Source organism: Bidens hawaiensis, unplaced genomic scaffold (genome assembly GCF_021521415.1).
Source record: "Bidens hawaiensis isolate Kalapana, Puna unplaced genomic scaffold, B.hawaiensis_p1.1 tig00044040_1, whole genome shotgun sequence".
Lineage (NCBI taxonomy): Eukaryota > Viridiplantae > Streptophyta > Magnoliopsida > Asterales > Asteraceae > Bidens > Bidens hawaiensis.
Window position 1 is genome coordinate 28,116 of NW_027505871.1, and position 17,231 is coordinate 45,346.

General features: G+C 34.5%; 1 pseudogene across 1 annotated transcript; it reads left to right on the forward strand.

Annotated features, from left to right (window-relative positions):
* The first annotated feature begins 236 nt into the window (after nucleotides 1-236).
* LOC143615731 (beta-amylase-like) lies at nucleotides 237-16,946 on the forward strand (annotated as a pseudogene). The gene is made up of 8 exons (XR_013150527.1): nucleotides 237-604; nucleotides 13,528-13,590; nucleotides 13,965-14,363; nucleotides 14,473-14,637; nucleotides 15,360-15,620; nucleotides 15,723-15,932; nucleotides 16,013-16,249; nucleotides 16,686-16,946. The product of XR_013150527.1 is annotated as a beta-amylase-like (transcript).
* Nucleotides 16,947-17,231: the final 285 nt, after the last annotated feature.

Genomic DNA, 17,231 nt, shown 5'->3' on the forward strand with positions numbered 1-17,231 from the left:
TTTTGTTGAGTTTAAGTTCCCACAGGTGTGAAGTTTAGTTTTTGGATAACCATTTTATGCATTTTTGAGAAAATGTGGTTCGTCTTGGAATTTGAGTGGTCAAAATGACATATGACTATTTCGGTCCCTTTCAGATGTATATAAACTATTTAGAAATTTATTGTTATTGAACTCAAATATAAATTGAAGTTTCATTTTTAGGCATGTGTAAATTGTTAATGCTTGCATGCATACAAAAAGGCAAAGGATAGGGGAGCAGCAATAATTCTTGATGTTCATTGATCCTCATAAGGCATCCCAAAGGAATTCCCACAGCCACATAACATTAATTTAATCAAATACCACACTAACAAAAATACAATGAATTCCGCGTCTGTTTAAATATTCGTAGTACGTGTGACAATGGCAAGCATAGTGTTTCCAAAAGTGGGTGCCTTTCCGACTAGGCCGCGATTATGCCGCCAACTCGAATTGCACTGTAAGAGCATACACAAACACTTGCATGCTGTTGGGAGTCGGATTCGAAATAGGCCCGGGGTTCCAGTTTCAAAGAATCATCAAGCCTCATGCTTTAGCTACAGATGTTTCCTTTAAAGAACCCAAGGTAAACTACTCTTTCAATGGCCTTTATGGAATTTGTTCTCTTTACATGGTTAAAATGATTAAATATAGCATAATGCACAACAATTACTGCAACTGGGGTGGTGATAAACCAGATGAAAAAAAGAGAAAAACTTTGAGATGGGAGAAGCTTGAAAGATAATGAGAGATCAAACAATGTTATCATGATTTAGTGGTCTTAAAAAGTGAGGCATATATATGTGAATATAATAAATAAATGAAATATATATGTATTCCGTAGGGTCCCATTTTAACAAAGTACATCCATTCAAAACTCTTTTAGAAAACCAGAAATTTAAAAGATTTAAAAGATTAAGGGTTTTTTTTAATGATTTTTATATATCTTATTCAGCTCTTCCGTCGTATAACATTTTATATTTTATTTTTGAATTAATTTTATAAATCTATCTACTTATCTACCTATTCTAATAAAGTAAAATAATTGTGAACATTTGTCATCTTTCGGTTAACTCTCACAATTCTTTTCCCTCAAAAACTAAAATCTTAATTGGCACCTGATCAATAATTATTCACTTTCTTATTACACCTCTATTATATTTATACATTTTTATAAAAATAAATATTAACATAATATTTTACTATATATTTCAAAATACTTGATAAAATCCAAAAATCAACAACAAACCATGTTTGTCAAAGATTGAAAAGAATATAATTTAAATTGTTATCATTAACATATTATACTATGTATATTATAGAAAATTATAAAGAAAACAAAACTCAAATATGCTTTCATTTTACAACGTAAATTTTTAATCATTAAATTATACATATATGTTTAAAAGTCGATCCATTTTTTAAAATCAATCTATCTGTTGTTGTTGTTGTTGTCATATAAATTTATAAATTATAAATATATGCTTTAAATCCATTTATTTTTCAGTAAATTTAGTAAACTATATATATGTTAAACTGTAAGGATAACATATACCAATCACTTTCAGACATAACAAAGTTTATCATATTTAATTTTTTAGTTTTTTTATCAAAGGTTGTTTCGATTTTTTTGTGGAACCTAAATTTGGTTATGGGTCAAAAGTTGGTAAATTATAGATTGTTTGGTACAAGTTAATTACATTTAGATCAAAATTTGTTACGGGTCAAACACGGGAAATCTAAGTATTTTTAAAAGTTTGAGAATGCAAATAGATTTATTGTCAAATTTGTTACGGATTCAAAGTATTGATTTGAAAATGTCAAACGGATGAAAGTTAGAATTTTAAATATGATTCGAGTTTCAAATTTATTTTCAATGGCATTTTTAGAAATAATCAAAAGGTTCCGGATTTGGTAAATTGACTATTTTTCCCTCGACTATTAAAATTTAAGAAAATATTGCGAACACGTTCGACATACCACCCCTAGACCTATCAATGTTTCTAACTTTTATCAAATTTGAAATATTTGTATAAGCATTAACTTTTCCTTCAATAGTGATCAGAATATTGTATGGGAAGCATATCATGAAAACTATGCTCAAATGAAGCAAAATATTCACAAACTTGAATGGGTTAACATATTATTTTTTATGTTGTCGTTATGACAAAGTCGAAAAGCCCCTGAAACTTATCAAAATACTTTTCATGGTGTAGCTCAGAAAAATATAGTTCTTGAAGAACATCCGTCGTTACAATTTAATGTTCTACTTTCCTTCGATAGATGGTAAATTAATAAGTATATAAATAAAGGTAACGCTCATTCTGCATTTAGGCTGAGTGGTTAAAATTACTATTGCATGAGAAGTCTTATTCCCGAAATTGATTGATGACCAAGATTCTTTCGGTTATACATATATGACACTTAGAATTAAATTTTCAATAGAAAGAGTGTTCGCGGGTATGTTTTTGCACGTGCATTTAAAAAAAATCATTTTATGATATAAATAAAATCAATTTATGTACACATGCTATAGATACAAACATAGATGTAATACATTTTTCATATACGTTATGTAATTATTTGTTTTACTTGTAATGTTGTAATTTGAATCACCCCGTGTGTGACACTAGCTCTAAAACTAGTATTCTAATAAAATAAAATAATTGTGAACACTTGTCATCTTTTGATTAATTCTCAAAATTCTTTTCCCTCCAAAGCTAAGACCCTAATATATTTAATAGATTAATAATTATTCTCTTTCCTTTACACTCTATTTATCTTATATCTATACATTTTTATAATAATAAATATTAACATATTATTTTACTATATATTCCAAAATACTTGGTTAAATCCTAAAATTAACAACAAACAGTGATTGTCAAAGATTGAAAAGAATATAATTTCAGATGTTATTATTAACATATTGTACTATATATATTGTAGAAGATTGTAAGAAAAAAAAACTCGAATATGCTTTCATTTTATAAAGTAATTTTTTTAATCATTAAGTTATATATGCGTAAAAGTCGATCATTTTTTAAAAATCAATCAATTTATCTATTATTATTATTGTAAATTGTCATATAAATTTATAAATTATAAATCTATGCTTTAAATCTATCCATTTATTTTTCGATTAATTCAATAAACTATATATGTTAAAATGTAAGGATAGTATATACCAATCACTTTCAGACATAACAAATTTTATTATATTTAATTTCTTAGTTTTTTTTAACAAGGATTGTTTCACATTTTTCGTGGAACATAAATTTGATTTTTATGTATCAAAAGTTGGTAAATAGATTGTTTGGTACAAGTTAATTATATTTAGATCAAAATCTGTTACAGGTCAAAAATGAGAAATCCGAGTATTTTTAAAAGTTTAAGAATGAAAATAGATTTATCATCAAATTTGTTACGGGTTCAAAGCATTGACTTGAAAATGTCAAAAGGATGAAAGTTAGAATTTTAAACATGACTCGGGTTTCAAAATTATTTTCAAGGGCATTTTTGAAAATAATCAAAAGGTTTGAGATTTGGCAAATTGACTATTTTTCTCTTGACTATTAAAATTTAAGAAAAAGATTGCGAACACATTCGAGATGCCGCCCCAAACCTATTAATGCTTCTAACTTTTATCATATTTGAAATACTTGTGTAAGCATTAACTTTTCCTTCGATGATGATCAGGACGTTGTATGAGAAACATGTAATGCAAAACTATGTTCAAATGAAGCAAAATTTTCACAAAATTGAATGAGTTAACATGCTATTTTTTATATTGTTGTTATGATAAAGTCAAAAAGCTCCCTGAAACTTATCAAAATCAATTACATGATGTATCTCAGTTAAACATAGTTCTTGAAAAACATTAGTAGTTACAATTTAATGCTCTCATTTCCTTCGATTGGTGGTAAACTGATAAATATATCAATAAAGGTAACACTTATTCTTTATTTAGGCTGAGTGGTTAGAATTACTATTGTATGAGAAGTCTTATTCCCGAAACTGGTTAATAGCCAAAATTCTTTTAATTCTACATATATGACACTGAGAATGAATTTTTCAATAAAAAGAGCGTTCTCGAGTACTTTAATGCACGAGCATTTTTTTATTAAGTTAATTTAAAAAATTATTTTATGATATAAATAAAATTAATTTATATACACATAGTATAGATACAAAACATAAATGTAATACATTTTGTCATATGCATATGCAATTATTTGTTTTACATATAATTTTATAATTTCGATCATTGATGTAGGCTGTCGCGGTCTTCTCAAAAACAATTAATTAAAGACTTAAATACCTATAAACTAGTATGGGTAAGTAAGGTCGTCTCCACAGGAACTTACGGAAAGTGCTAATTTAATATTACTAAACTAATTATTATTAAACTAAGGCGGACAATCGGTGTCAAGCGGTTTTTAGAAAAAAAAATTAATTAAAACTAAACTAATGAAAAGTATTCATTCTAGGTTCGGGTAATGTGATATTCAACTTAATTACATATTCAACTGACTTGATTGCGCAGTAATTGCTAGACTTAATAGTTTGATTGTGATGACAAACGATACCCTAACCGAATTGTTGACACAATAGAACTTAGCCTACCCAATTACCAATTTATGTTATGAAAACCAATTAAATTGCAAAGACCGATGATTACTAGTTCAATGACACAAGAGCCTAACCCTAAGTATTGATGAACACAACCAAACAAGTGATGCAACAAATAATAATCAACGATATAAATTGTTTAAACAATCAAAGCAATAAACAAGCAAGATCAAATCATAAACTTAATCAAACTCTTAAGCTTTAAGCACATTGAATCTGGTCATAAGTTAAATTACACAAACCCTAGCCTAGAATGAACACGGGAACTTAGCCAAGCATCGACATATCGATTAAAACACTTATCTTGATGAACATACGATCAATGATGGAACCCGAAGCTTTGGGATGGTTGCAAGTCGTCCTAGGATGTCTCTTCAGCCTCTGGAATTAGTGGTATGATAAATGGGGGTTTAAATGGGTTTATATAGTGATTAACCCTAACTTTTTTTGGTTTTATGTCGGTTCGCGTCGTGCGAAGCTGTTTTCACCCTTTCTTTGCGTCGCGCGAAGTTAACTAGCCTCATATTCAGATTTTTCTTTTTGAGAACCCAAAATTCATATATTATGGATTCCGTAACTCATTTTCTAGGCCGAGATATGCCCGTTTTACTAAAATACACTTTTCTGGTAACCCGTCTTGTTCAGTTTTCGCTTCGGCTTCAGGTTTCTCATCTAATCCTTTCACGAATCCTTCTTAACCATCCATATATGTTTCCCCATGCTTTCATCTTCTCAAGGCTTGCTTAATCTTCATCTGGATGGCTCTGAATTAGCTCGTTTAAGCTCCTTAACTTCCAATGTCCTGAAAACGCATAACAATGCTTGAAGTACCAATGTTCATTCAATTATTTACCTAAATATAACTAATTAATATATAATAATAACTAACTTTTACCCAACCATCACATCCCCACACTTATCCTTTTTCGTCCCGAAAAAGACTTTGCAATGGAATCATAATCAGAGATCATTTTTACAAAATGCTTTTCAGTTATCTTAATTAAGCACAAAAAACCCAAAAACCGCGACTGCCGATATTGTTGTCCACTTGAACCCATGCCTCAATACTTACTGGGAAAAATAAGGTGTGGCAGTTTTATTAATTTATATGATTAAAATGGAGCCCATACTTTAAAGCCTTGAAACCGCCTTACCATGCTTCATTATAGTTTTACCTATCCAGACCACCCCAATTTGACTTAAACCTTAAAATTAGACAATCAAAATTTTGCACATTTGTACAATTTAAGCCCGTATGTAACAGCTAAGACAATCATGGATATTTTTATCGAACCAACACCTAAACTTAAGCATCAAAGTCTACCAGAATGGCCATTAGATACGACTAAGATGCAATTAAGTAACCATCTAGCAAATAGTCCCTACTACATGACATACCCCCGTTATTAAGCAATACCCTAAAGTCCATCACCATAGGTGAGTAGGAATGAATTCAATTGTAGGGCTTACATATGACGTGTCTCGTGTGGTCCGTTTCTTAATGGTAATGAGACGCGAGCACGGGGACCCCATATGGCTAACAGCATGTATGATCAAGTCAGTAGTGAATTTGTACTTTTAAAGCACTTTTTGTGATCATGTTTAATGACTTATAATTGGCAAATAAACTGCGGGTTTGCTCTTTTTAAGCTTTTTTTTTAATATACATAAATCCACTTAGGATTTACGCATACCCAGATGATAAACCGCATACTAACCCATGGTCTCCGCACCCCGAAGCATGCCATCAATACAGGATTTAAGGTTATAAAACCACACGCCTATGAAGTGGTAACCACTTAATTAGCAGTATTTTCATTTATGTTATAAAAAGACATCTAGCATATTCTAATGTTAAGCCTATCCAACCATTGTACAATAACTATTCATATTAAAATATATTTTTGGTGATCAAATCTAATAAAAGGCTTGAGTATGGCCTAATATTTCATTCCAGTCCTTACACAGGCCTAAACAAACAAAACCTGAAGGTGTTTTCCACTAAAAATCAAGCATTTTAAAGTTTAATTAAGTCTACAACCAAATTATCCTTTCATTCTCAAGGCTAAGTCTACCAACAAATCCCATATTAAGTGTGTTCCCGTTTTTATTATCTCATATTGTATAATAATTTTGAAAAATAACCCCCGATTTTTCTATCATTTTCCATTTATTGTGCAAAAATCTTGATTCAAGGAACATTAAGACTTTTTAAAATTTTCAATTTCTCCCTCATCCCCACACTTGAGGCAAACATTGTCCTCAATGTCAAAAAATATGACATCTAAAATAGGGACGGGGTTAAAATTCACTCTGACAATTTTAAAAACCGGGCCTAATGTGATGATCATTATTACTAATTATACACAAATACAATTACACTTTTACACAAAAACTAGAAAAACAAAGAAGATTATGAAAACGAATCACCTGATAAAAAAATATAACTTTCATATGCAACTCTCGTGCCCTCAGTGATGCTCTACCTCTCCAACTCTCAAAACAAAATCTACAAACTCTCATAATAAATGCTAAAAATATAGGTCTTTTAAACCGTTTGCAAAAATCATTCATTTTAAATTACCAATCAATATTAATTAACTTCATAACCGAATTTGTTAAACGAGTAAAAATGTTAAAAGACCTAACTCACTTTCGTAGGAATCACGATTGCATTTAGCGTATGCAACAAGCCCTTTAAACCCCCCGGTAGCCCGGGTGAACGAGTATGATCTCGTGAGGATTTATAGTGAACTACACCCACAAAGTTTAACTACAAAAAAAATATACACGTACCTAAATACAAGGCCGAGTTGCCTCCCGGTTAGCGCTAAGTTTTTGTTAAGGTCTTCAGCCGGACTGTTACCTGATTTCTTGGTTATGGTGGCCGAATGGAGTACTTACCTTCCTCCAACTCACTCTTTTTACTTCTCCAACATAGTGGTATACTGTCCATGACACTCCACCTTGGCCCAAGCATGCCAACATTCTTTGTTCATTTTCAAACCCCGATGGCTTCTTTGCCTTCCCCTTCTTAGGCGGTTTCTTCTTGCTTGTTTTTCCAGCCCCATTATTAAACACTTTTTCCCTCGCATTCTTGATTTCATCACATGAAATCGCCATTTCTCCAACATGAATCTCTATCGAATTCAGCTCCTCTTTTTATCTCTCCCGCTTCGACCTATCAAACATAAAACTTTCTTCTATGGTGTCATCCTCACTTACATGAGGAAAACACCTGTTAGTAGCACCTGACCTAGAAGATTTATTTTTACAAGAATAATCAAAAGAATTTGAAAAGATATGCAAAACTAACTTACGGTTACCAAAGGTCATACACACTGTTCCATCTCGGAAATCGAGTTAAGCATTTGATGTTGCCAAAAACGGTCTCCCCAATATCACTCTCGGCTCTTCTTCATTCTCTACAGGTGTATAATCAAGAACAAGAAAATCTTCAGGATAGTAAAAATCACCAACCTTTACTGCACCTCCAACCAACTTCCCTCGGGGCCATCTTCGAGTGAAATCAGCCAACACCAATGTGGTGTCAACTTCTTGTAAAGGTCCAAACTCAAAACGGTCATAAACACTCCCAGGTAGAGCACTTGCACTTGCACCATAATCAACTAACACCTTGGTGGTCTTGAAATCGCCAATCTGAATGGGAATAAGTGGTGCCCCTGTTTCAAATTCTTCAACCGTGTCATTCACCCCATGATCTTCAATGGCGATTGCACTCACGTGTACGTTTTTACCATTTGATAAACTGCTACTATGATGGCTCGGGTTCTTCAAGGTATCACTTGGTAATTTCTTCGGATCTTTCTTCAAGCTAGCCACTTCCTCAGCAAGCTGGCTCACCTGTTTGTCCCTCGCAGTGTTGGCTTTCTCTTGGAGCTCTAATCTTTGATTCACGCTTTTATTTTGAGCCTTCTGATCTGTCTTCATCTGCTTCAGAAAGTCTATCACATCCTTAATCGACTCTTCCTTGTTACCCGAAAAACTTCCTTGACCTTGAGCCGCCCCTTGACTTTGCTGACTCTGCTGATAACTCTTCTGATAACCCTTATTGTAACCCCCCGACTCCTTTTGATTGTACCCACTTTGACCGTTACCCCTCTCATTCCCATATTGACGCTGATTTGACTGATAACCTGCTTTTTGGGAATTACCTTAAAAGTTCGGGTTTTGTTGCGTGTTCGGGTTTCCATAACTGAAGTTGGGGTGATTTCGGAGGCCCGGGTGATAGGTGTTTGAATTCATATTCCCATTTTATTATACCTTTTCTCACCCTGAACAAAATTCACCTCCTCTTCTTCCTCTTCTTCGTCTTCCATTACAACTCCACAACTTGCCACCACATGGCCTATTCCTCCACAACCTTCACACACGGGATAAGCTTTTCCCGACTTGCCCTTTTCTTTCGTACCCACACCCATCAATTGATCCAACTTTCTCTCCAACCTAGCCATACGATCATCCAACTCACCACTATCCACAGCTTTCACAACCGCTCTTTTAACCATGCGGTTTGACTGAGCTTGTCTTTTCTAGTTCATTGCATGACGCTCTAAGTGTTGCCAATCTTCATTTTCATCATTCGTAAAAACAACCCATTTGTGGTCGACTGAAGATCACGCACATTATCACTCGATAACCCATCATGAAACGCCTTAATCAACTCCCACAATGCTATCCCATGATGAGGGCAGGTCCTCAGTAACCTCTTGAATCTCGTGAAAGCTTCATGGAATGTTTCGCCTGACCCTTGCTGAAATTTTTTTTATCAAAGTTCGGGCCTCGGACGTTCTTGTGGTGTATAATACTCATCTAAAAACTGCTGAGCCAGATCTTGCCACATGTAAATACTTGCTGACGGTAAAGATAAGAACCACTGCTTCGCTAGATCTTTGAGACTCAACTGAAAAACCACGAGCTTGACTTCATCGGCAGTGAACCCTTGACTTGAGATGGTGGCGAAAATGGCATTAAACTCGCTCAAGTGCAAGTACGGCTCTTCAGTTTCCTTCCCATGAAAAGTAGGCATCCCGGTCTGGTTGCTTTATCTCACCGAAAATGTTCTTCCTTCTCCAACCGGGATGACAATGGGAAGCGGGTTTGTGGCCACTTGTGGAATGAAGTGGCTTTGAACTCCCCGAACAGGCGGTGGAATGAATGCCCTTGGGACCCCATCATCAAACTCATACTCGGGAAATTGTGGCTCGGGAATCTCTTGTCTTCTTTGGGCTTGACGGTTTCTTGGTTGTTGAACGAGCTCGGGTGTTCGGTTTCGGGGGGTGTTGTTGTCTTCTATAATATCGAATCCCTTGAGTATCCTCCATCTCTTCTTCATCCTCAAACTCATCAAATTCATCGAACAACCTCCGCCGATTAGCTACTCTTTCGAACTCAAAATCGACCAGATTATTTGGAGGTTCAAACCTTATGGAACAATCATGTCTCATGTGGTACTGTTTCGGGGCTCTACGGTTTTGGTTTTGGTTAATGTGTTGGTTGAGTGGTGGTAAGTCATGGAGTGGAGGATTTTGTGGATTGTGTTGTTGAACGGGTTGTTATTGATCATGCAGTGGGTTAAGATTGTCGGGTTGAAACACCGATGGGATTGGGTATGGGTTATTCTCTTGATGGTTCATGTCTTCTTCTTTCGGCCTTGAGGACTCACCCTTTCTTTGATTTGCTCGGTTTCTTCTCGCGGCTTTCTCAATTTCAGGATCAAACTCCAACACCCCTTTATCTCACGAAAATCTCGTATGCATCAACCTAAAAGATTAACTGCACACACCAAACAAGCACAACCCGCGTAAAATCAATGAAGAAAAGAAAATAAACTAAAATTGAACTAAATTACACTAATTTAAACTAAACTAAACTAGCACTAAGCGCGTTGAGTCCCCGGCAACGACGCCATTTTGAGGTATGCTGTCGCGGTCTACTCAAAAACAATTAATTAAAGACTTAAATACCTATAAACTAGTACGGGTAAGTAAGGTCGTCTCCACAGGAACTCAAGGAAAGTGATAATTTAGTATTACTAAACTAAGGAGGGCAATCGATATCAAGCGGTTTTCAGAAAAAAAAAATAATTAAAACTAAACGATTACTTTAAAAACGATTTGTAAACAATATTAATGAAAAGTATTCATTCTAGGTTCGGGTAATGTGATATTCAACTTAATTACAGATTCAACCGATTTGATTGTGCATTAATTGCTAGACCTAATAGTTTGATTGTGATGACAAACGATACCCTAACCGAATTGTTGACACAATAGACTTAGCCTACCCAATTACCAATTTATGTTATGAAAACCAATTAAATTGCAAAGACCGATGATTACTAGTTCAATGACACGAGAGCCTAACCCTAAGTGTTGATGAACACAACCAAACAAGTGATGCAACAAATAATAATCAATGACATAAATTGTTTAAAAAATCAAAGCAATAAACAAGCAAGATTAAATCATAAACTTAATCAAACTCTTAATCTTTAAGCATACTGAATCTATTCATAAGTGAAATTACACAAACCCTAGCCTAGAATGAACACGAGAACATAGCCAAGCATCGACATATCGATTAAAACACTTATCTTGATGAACATACGATCAATGATGGAACCGGAAGTTTCGGGATGGTTGCAAGTCGCCCTAGGATGTCTCTTCAGCCTCTGGAATTAGTGGTATGACGAATGGGGGTTTAAATGGGTTTATATAGTGATTAACCCTAACTTTTTTCAGTTTTATGTCAGTTCGCGTCGCGCAAAGGTGTTTTCACCCTTTCTTCGCGTCGCGCGAAGTTAACTAACCTCATATTCAGATTTGTCTCATCGAGAAACCCGAAATTCATAAATTATGGATTCCGTAACTCATTTTCTAGGCCGAGATATCCCCGTTTTACTAAAAGACACTTTCCTGGTAACCCGTCTTGTTCAGTTTTTGCTTCGGCTTCAGGTTTCTCGTCCAATCCTTTCATGAATCCTTCTTAACCATCCATATATGTTTCCCCATGTTTTCATCTTCTCGAGGCTTGCTTAATCTTCATCTGGATGGCTCTGAATTAGCTCGTTTAAGCTCCTTAACTTTCAATGTCCTGAAAACACATAACAATGCTTGAAGTACCAATGTTCATTCAATTATTTACCTAAATATAACTAATTAATATATAATAATAATAACTAACTTTTACCCAATCATCAATCATCTCGTGTGTGGCACGGGCTCGAAAGCTAGTATCATATATACACAAACAAAACTTTAAATATCATATATGACCTTACAAAATAGTTAAAATATCATATATACTCTTGTTAATAACAATTAAATAAATGACTGTTTGCCCCTTATGTATATGAAATTTTAACTTTCATATATGCCCATTTTTTTAACAAATAGACCATTCTAACCATTTCCGTTACATAATATGTTTATAATTATGTTATATATTATTTTAATTTTGATCAACATTTTCTCATCTTTGATGACAACCAAATCGTCTCTCGGTTCTATCTAAATTGCAAACCCTTCGAAAGTTACGCATCGAGTGGCATACACTGTGAAACATTTATTGGATATAATTAAAGCAGGGTAATACGGTCATTTGTTAAATTTTTTTAATGGACTGAGTATATATGATATATTAACAACTTTGTAAGAGCATATATGATATTTGTAATTTTGCGTGGGTATATATGATATTTCAATATTTGTAAGAGTACATATGAAATTGTCATTTATTTTTGTAAAAAAAATGGTTTGTTAGAAAATTATAAAATATCCCTTCAACCACCTTTTCCCTTTGAAATATTACTATGCTTGTCGTTCTCATAAAATGTACCTTCAAACATGGGCGACGACACCCATGTTTTACCATAGGACATGTCTTAGCTAGGTTTAATAAAATCATGTCATGTGTCGGAAATGCCCATTTTTAAATAACACGGACGCCTCCGACAGTGTTTGTTTGGTTAAAACACAGGCGTCAGCGCTAGTCTTACACCCTTGTCACTTACTTCCCGCACCTATTACATTTATTGATGTTGGAGCAACAGCCAAGTTCATACTTTCTCTTAAGAATGTTAACATGACACGGGTTTTAACAGGTTTGGGTTTGAGCTTAAAATGTTTTATGTCTTAAATAGGTCCTTTTTTTTAAGACCGACATGTCTAAATTCGTGTACTAACAGCTAAAGACATGTTAATTTGCTAGTAACATGTTTAGATTTTTAATTAAAGATAATAATATACACTCCTAAAGTTATAAACATAAAGTCATAGTTACATACGTGTTTCACTACAACCCATTAGAACCCGGTATTATACTTTTAATTGATGCTAATATGATTCACTTTATATGGTTTTTTATTTGAAATATGTTAAAGATATGTGGTTTTTTGTTTTGGATAATGTATTAATTGAAACTTTTATGCTCATTTTGAAGCTTTTTATTTCATTTACATGTATAATTCATTGTGTCTTTAAAAAAGCCTCTTAGTAGGTCTTAACATGTTAACCTGTTACTAAACAGGTTCGTGTTCATGCTTGAAAAAAAATGGCATGATTGGTTATCGTGTCCTGTTCGTGTTTGGTATCACCGGTCATCGTGCCTTATTGTGTCGTATCTAACATGTTTTGAAAGCCCTACTTTCTCCTATAATTTCAAATAAAAAGTTTAGAACAAAACATGCATTGTCCTGCTTGCTCATTACAGTTATTGGTTTTATATGTTTTATAAGAACAATGATCAGTTTAATAATATTATTTTACTTTATAAAAGGCAAAGAACCCACCCTTAGGAAACTAAAACTAGCTAGTAGTGGCATACACTCATCGCACACACTTTTCCGAAATGCAGGCATCAACCCCGTTGAAAGATGATATAATGGCAAACTATGTTCCAATCTATGTTATGCTTCAGGTAATGCCACTACTCTTACCGCTATAAACAAGTTGAAAGACACGAACTAGTCTTGTCCATGTTCGTTCATTTAACTTTAACTAAATGAACATGAACACTTAATCTGCTGAAGGAATTTCTTTTCCTTGTTCGCTTGTTAAAAAATTAAATGAGCATGTTTGTGTTCGTTAATTAATATTCTAAATGAAGATAAGCAAGCACAAACATAAACGAAAACATATAGAGTTTTAAAGTCTTTTAATTAAATGGGTTCTAAACTATTGTTAGTAATAAACAAATGTAAATGAAACTATAAATGATATGATATGATGTGACATTATATGATATATATGACGTGATATAATATGATATGATACGTATGTATGCATATATAGTTGGATATCATCACAAACGACAACACCCTCAAAGACAAAGCCGGGCTAGAGAAGCAGTTAAAGCAGTTACACAGCGCAGGTGTGGACGGGGTGATGTGTGACGTCTGGTGGGGGATAGTGGAATCCAAAGGACCAAAAGAGTATGATTGGAGTGCTTACAAGACACTGTTCCAACTGGTTCAAGACTGTAAGCTGAAACTGCAAGTTGTGATGTCTTTTCATCAATGTGGTGGGAACATTGGGGACATTGTCATCATTCCAATCCCGCAATGGGTTCGAGACATGGGAGAAACCGACCCAGATATATTTTATACCAATAGAACCGGGACCCGTAACATCGAGTATCTCACTATCGGTGTGGATAATCTACCGCTTTTTGGTGGTCGTACCACTATTGAGGTTAGGCCCTGAGTAATATGATCCGGGTCGTGTTTTGTTCAAACGGGTTAAATAAAAGTGTTTTGTGTTGACTGAACTTCACTTGTACCAAATGGTCAAAACTTTGCAGTTATACAGTGACTACATGAAGAGCTTTAGAGAGAGCATGACTGAATTTTTGGATGCGGAACTGTTTATGGATATTGAGGTCGGGCTCAGTCCAGCAGGCGAGCTTAGGTACCTGTCATACCCGCAAAACCAAGGCTGGGTTTTCCCCGGTATAGGTGAATTTCAGGTGAGGGGTTTAGACAATATTTGGATTTGCGTTTTGAAACTGACTATCTAATAACTGGTACATCTTGGCTTTTATTTTACAATCTAGTCTACATTTTTTTTCGTAAAATGTATCCTTTTTTTTTAAATCATTTTATGTATTATTTGCGTAATTTATTATGATTTTAAAAACGTTCCAATGTCTGATTATCTGAATATACAACATAAACGAGTATAAGCACATCCAAACTATGGGTGGCAATTCCCCACACGACCTGAACATGACATGAAGATAATCAGCTTTTCGGTTGGCACATCTAACCCATTTAAAAAATGGGTCATATTAGGTTTTACCATTTTAATCCCTTTTTGTTAAAAAAAAAAAAGTTGGCCCGCCAACTTGTTTAGTTAAGCACGTCGACCTAACCTACCTGCCTATCCCGATTTTTACAACCCACTAACTTGATCCGCATGTTTACAACTTGATCATTACCCGCCAGCCCATTTGACACGTTTGGTTAAATGAGTTAGACGGGTTGTGTGTGGGTTATGCAACATGGGTTAGGGTTGGGTTAATGTTTTTAGACGAATAAAAATATGGGTCGTGTTCGGGTTAAACAATTCAACCTACCAACTCACAATCCATCAACCCGACATGATTCTGATTTAAATTATTTAATATCGCATCTGTTGAAATTAGATTTTTTTGATCGGATTATTAGCATAAACAACGATAATTCTTAGTGTTACGACAAATATCTGAAAGCCGATTTCGAAGAGGCTGCAATGAATGCTGGACACCCGGAATGGGGATTGCCTGATGATGCTGGAGAATACAATGATAATCCAAATGCAACAGGTTTCTTTGGGTCAAAAGGTTACTTGAGTGATAAGGGAAAGTTTTTCTTGACTTGGTATTCAAGCAAGCTGATAGTCCATGGTGATCAGATCTTGGATGAAGCCAACAAAGCTTTCTTGGGTTGTAAAGTGAAGTTAGCTTGCAAGGTAATAAGAGTTTAGATAAAATGCAAAGATCATACATTTTAGCCGTGGTATTTTGGTCAAAACTGGTTCTACTTAAAATGGGTTCGGGTTGAAATGGTGCAGATATCAGGTATCCATTGGTGGTATAAAGATGATACTCATGCTGCCGAGCTAACCGCGGGATACTATAATTTAAACGATCGCGATGGTTATCGCCCGATTACACGCATGCTTTCTAGGCATTATGGTGCTTTCAATTTCACTTGTTTAGAAATGAGGAACTCTGATCAAGATGCAGCTACAAAAAGTGGACCTCAAGAACTTGTCCAACAGGTTTAGTTGAAAAAAATACTTTCCATATGAAACCTTGGTAACAACAAACAACATATGGTGTTTCAAATGTACAAAAACAGGTATTTAGCGCGGTCAAAAGGGAAGTTCTTATGGCAGGTGAAAACGCACTTGAAAGATATGATCGCGATGGTTATAATCAAATTCTACTAAATGTCAGGCCAAATGGTGTGAGCAAAAATGGACCACCAAAGCTAAAAATGGAAGCTTTAACTTTCCTTAGATTAGGAGATGAGTTACTAGAAAAGAAGAATTTTAGGATATTCAAAGCATTTGTAAGGAAACTGCATGTTGATCAGGTATGTGACCACCTTAAAGATAAAAGACTTTTATAGTTTTCAAGGGGTAGTGCAGTGGCAAGCTCCTTATTATGATTCTCTCTAGAAGAGGTCTTAGCTACGTTTAACTGTTTAACCCCTTGAAGGCCACCTGCGCAGCTTAAACAATAACTAGTGGACCCGGGAAATTTCTGTTAACGGTCCTAATGATCACAAAAAGAAAAAAAATTATTATTATACCTTCATAGGGTAACTAGGTGATAAGAGCATGATTCCTAGGTAGAATCAGGCTTTCACTCATTTAACCCTTTGAAGGCTACCCGCCCGGCATAAAAAGGGCAATGGTGGGCCCGTGAATCCTAACGGGTTCTCATGAGTCATGATTACCCAAAAATAAATGATAAATACTTTATGCACATCTTCGACTTTTGAAGCTAAATGTACAATCCTTTTCCAGACATATGCCGCTGATCCACGAACATATACATATATTGTCCTGTTGGAGAGATCGAAACCCGAGATTCCAATCGAAGAGCTGCTAAAAGCAACAGATATTCTTGAACCATTCCCATTCGATGATCAAACAGACATGAGTGTGGGGGGTGCACTCAATGATTTTATTGATGGTTTGCTAAACATGATTCCTTTCTTCTAAGAAAATGGATGGAAGGGTTGTAGCTACCCATTTCAACAAGAGTTGTCCAAATTCAGATGCAAGTTTAAGAGTAATGTGGCATATTCTGTATTACTGTTGTTTATGAAATACACACTTTTATTATGTACTTATGAATAAAACAGTACGCTTCATTAACTTAATACTAAGAAGCAAGAGCTTCTATAAAGTGAGTTTGCCCTACATTAACAGTAATGTATTGAAGAAATGGGTAGAAATGAATACGGTGAAAGAGACCCAGATCAAAGCAACAACAATTAGCAAACACCAAGGCAAGTAAAAAAGAACTACAGTCAAACAAACACAGTTCATCCACTCTAAGGGGTTGTT